General features: G+C 39.5%; 1 pseudogene; it reads left to right on the top strand.

The window, feature by feature from the left end:
- The first annotated feature begins 1,038 nt into the window (after nt 1-1,038).
- LOC132530482 (large ribosomal subunit protein eL36-like) lies at nt 1,039-3,966 on the top strand (annotated as a pseudogene).
- Nucleotides 3,967-4,412: the final 446 nt, after the last annotated feature.

A 4,412-nucleotide genomic window follows, 5' to 3' on the forward strand; every position in this document is an offset into this window, starting at 1 on the left:
CCGGACCGGGGCGCGAACCTGTGTCCCCTGCATCGGCAGGCGGACTCTTAACCACTGCGCCACCAGGGAAGCCCTGTATTAGATTTTAATTTCGGATTCTGCTATTAATTTAAAGAATAATGTTTTTGTTTGACTTAATTTATGTATTTAGTGATGAATATTCCCTCTGTCTTCCCGCAGTCTTGAACTACACACATCCTTGCAAAGATACATGAATGTACACATAAATACATGCATGCATTTGAAATACAGATATCTCCTAGTCTCACAGATGATGGCTCTTTTATTTTTCTATATACCTTGTTGCTTTTGGATAGTTTTTAGAGAAGAAGGAAACCATCATCTTTATTAATCAGTTGATTAAAACTAGAATAAAAGTTATACTTGTAATCTTTAATTTTAGTTTTTAAAAAAAGAAGGTTATATTATTATAATCTATAAGTCTGTCAAAAATGATTTTACCAAAGATCTATAAAGCACCAGAAAAAGTTATATAGGTAGTTTGAAAGAAAGCCTGCAGTTTGATGCTGCTGGTAATTAGGTTTTGTTGTCTGGGCCACATTTTTATTTGACTTCACACATTTTCATTTGAACACCAACTGTTACAAAGCATATGGACTTCCATAGCAATCCCATATGCTACATAATGGCTGGCTGCTATGTATTTAAGATTCAGACAATGATGAGATTTCATAACGATTGTGAAGTAGGAGAACTTTAAACTTTTTATCTAGTTTAATGTATATTTTAGAGACTCTAAAGTACAGAATTATGCTGTTTTATTATGTTAGGTTGTGTTCCTCCTTATGTGCTTTTGTAGTTTGAGTAGGAATGTTTATAAAATATTATAAAATGTAGTACTCTAAAGGAGAACTATTTTGTATTAAATGCAAATAATTGGAATGCCCAGCCGTATTTTCATTTATGAATAAGAAGATCATTTTTTGAGAATATCACCAAAGATAGAAGACCCCAGCCTCCATCCCTGCACAAAGATCAACAATTAGATAGTTATATTGAAAAGAAATAGCTCCAGCAATGCTCAGGAGTCCAATTAAGAAACTTCAGCAACACAGTGGAACAAAAAAACGGAGAATAATTGCACTAAAAGGAAAAGAAGAACAGCTTCATTTTGCCTGCATCATTTCTTTACCCAGGCCAGTACTGCTCAATGCCAAGAGGGAACTCCATGGCTCGAAAGAGTTCCCCAAGCCAGGAAAGTGAGAGTGGGGTGAGCAACAAACATCTGTAGCTTTTGGGGGCACTGCACAAAGAACTTGCTTCAACTTTTACTTCACCAAGAAACTGCAAAGCTGAGATATAATAAAGATGACTTGGAATAAGGAAGAAAAGAAGGGCAGGGTCAAATAGTATCAGCCACCAGCAGGAGTAACTGCAGTTCCCAATGGTCTCCTCTCACTGCCTAAGAAACCAAGGACCAGTATAGCCTTCGTGGAACTCTTGGAGATTTTAACACTGAGGTTGTCCCCAGTGAAATTCTGTGTTTGCAGACACTAGCCACCTCAGTTCCTCCTCACTCTCTCCCCTCACCTCATGCGGGAGCCCAGGATCCATACTGGCAACCAGCCCCAGCCTCTGTGGCTGCACAGTGAAAGATGCCATTCTAGACCCCTGTGGCTGACCTACACTGCTGTGCTTGCATTGGGGAATAGCCTCTACAACTGTGCACTTCCTGTCATTTGCCTGGCTCCTGTTGCTGACCTTCACTGCTGTGTGCATACCAGTGACAAGACCTTGGAGCCAATATAGATCAATGGGACAGGATTGAAAGCACAGAGATTAAACCCATGAACATGTGGTCACCTTATCTTTGATAAAGTAGGGAGGAATATACAATGGAGAAAACACAGCCCCTTCAATAAGTGGTGCTGGGACAGGGAGATCAGCTCAGTGCTTTGTGACCACCTAGGGGGTAGGATAGGGAGGGTGGGAAGGAGGGAGATGCAAGAGGGAAGAGATATGGGGACATATGTATATGTATAGCTGATTCATTTTGTTATAAAGCAGAAACTAACACACCATTGTAAAGCAATTATACTCCAATAAAGATGTTAAAAAAAAAAGTGGTGCTTGGAAAACTGAACAGCTACATGTAAAAGAATGAAATTAGAACACTCCCTAACACCATACACAAAAATAAACTCAAAATGGATTAAAGACCTAAATGTAAGGCCAGACACTATAAAACTCTTAGAGGAAAACATAGGCAAAATACTCTATGGCATAAATCACAGCAATATCCTTTTTGACCCACCTCCTAGAGAAATGGAAATAAAAACAAAAATAAACAAATGGGACCTATGAAACTTAAAAACTTTTGCACAGCAAAGGAAACCATAAACAAGACAAAAAGACAACCCTCAGAATGGGAGAAAATATTTGAAAATGAAGCAACTGGCAAAGGATTAATCTCCAAAATTTACAAGCAGCTCATGCAACTGAATATCAAAAAAAAAACCCAATCCAAAAATGGGCAGAAGACCTAAATAGACATTTCTCCAATGAAGATATACAGATTGCCAAGAAACACATGAAAGGATGCTCAACATCACTAATCATTAGAGAAATGCAAATCAAAACTACAATGAGGTATCACCTCACACCAGTTAGAATGGCCATCATCCAAAAATCTACAAACAAAAAATGCTGGAGAGGGTATGGAGAAAAGGGAACCCTCTTGCACTGTTGGTGGGAATGTAAATTGATAGAGCCACTATGGAGAACAGTATGGAGGTTCCTTAAAAAACTAAAAATAGAACTACCATACAACCTAGCAATCCCACTACTGGGCATATACTCTGAGAAAACCAAAATTCAAAATCATGTACCACAATGTTCATTGCAGCTCTATTTACAATAGCCAGGACATGGAAGCAACCTAAGTGTCCATCGACAGATCAACAGATAAAGAAGATGTGGCAGATATATATAATGGAATATTACTCAGCCATAAAAAGAAACGAAATTGAATTATCTGTAATGAGGTGGATGGACCTAGAGTCTGTCATACAGAGTGAAGTAAGTCAGAAAGAGAAAAAAAAATAACATATGCTAACACATATATATGGAATCTAAAAAGAAAAAAATGGCTATGAAGAACCTAGGGGCAGGAAGGGAATAAAGATGCAGACCTATTAGAGAATGGACTTGAGGACATGGGGAGGGGGAAGGGTAAGCTGGGACAAAGTGAGAGAGAGGCATGGACATATATACACTACCAAATGTAAAACTGATAGCTAGTGGGAAGCAGCCACATAGCACAGGGAGATCAGCTCAGCTCGGTGCTTTGTGACCACCTAGAAGGGAGGGATAGGGAGGGTGGGAGGGAGGGAGATGCAAGAGGGAAGAGATATGGGGACATATGTATACGTATAGCTGATTCACTTTGTTATAAAGCAGAAACTAGCACACTATTGTAAAGCAATTATACTCCAATAAAGATGTTAAAATAAGTAAATTAATTAATTAAAAAAAAAAAAGATGTCCTACGATTCTCTTGCTTTTCACCCACCGGTATCTGTTTGTCAACTGTGGAATATCTATATAATGGAATGCTACTCAGCAATAAAAAGGAACAGACTACTGGCTCTTCTGCCCTGGCAGCCATTGAAGAGCAGCAGCCATAGCTCCCTGCTACCCCATGGCTGTGGGCCTCAACAAGGGCCACAAGGTGACCAAGAAGTGGGCAAGCCAAGGCACAGCCACTGACGTGGGCACCTCACCAAGCACACCAAGTTCGGCGGGACATGATCCGGGAGGTGTGTGGCTTCACCCTTATGCGCGGAGGGCCATGGAGCTGCTCAAGGTCTCCAAGGACAAGCGGGCCCTCAAGTTCACCAAGAAAAGGGTGGGGACACACATCCGTGCCAAGAGGAAGAGAGAGAAGCTGAGCAACGTCCTGGCCGCCATGAGGAATGCAGCAGCCAAGAAGGGGTGAGCCTTTCCCCGCTGTGCACAATAAAACTTTTTCAGAAAGAAAAAAAAGGAACAGACTACTGATAACAGTCTAAACAGATCTAAAAATCATTATGCTGAGTAAAATAAGCCAAGCAAACAATAGGACCCACGTATAATTCTATTTCTATCAAATTCTAGAAAATGCAAGCTAAAATGTAGTAATAAGTAATTCAGAGATTATCAGAGAGCTGTGCAGGAATTGAAAAAAGCACAAGGAAACTTTGGGGGGATGATAGAAATGTATCCGTATTGATCGTGGTGATAGTTTCACGTCTCTATATGAATGTCAAAATTGGTCAAATCATACAATTTAAACGTGCAGTTTATTATACATCAATTAAAATTTAATAAAATTATAATAAAATGAAGCCCAAAATAAACATTTTTCGAGAAAAAGTGTTGAAAAAAGGATTGTCAGTAAACCTGCACTGAAA

Source organism: Lagenorhynchus albirostris, chromosome 12 (assembly GCF_949774975.1).
Source record: "Lagenorhynchus albirostris chromosome 12, mLagAlb1.1, whole genome shotgun sequence".
Lineage (NCBI taxonomy): Eukaryota > Metazoa > Chordata > Mammalia > Artiodactyla > Delphinidae > Lagenorhynchus > Lagenorhynchus albirostris.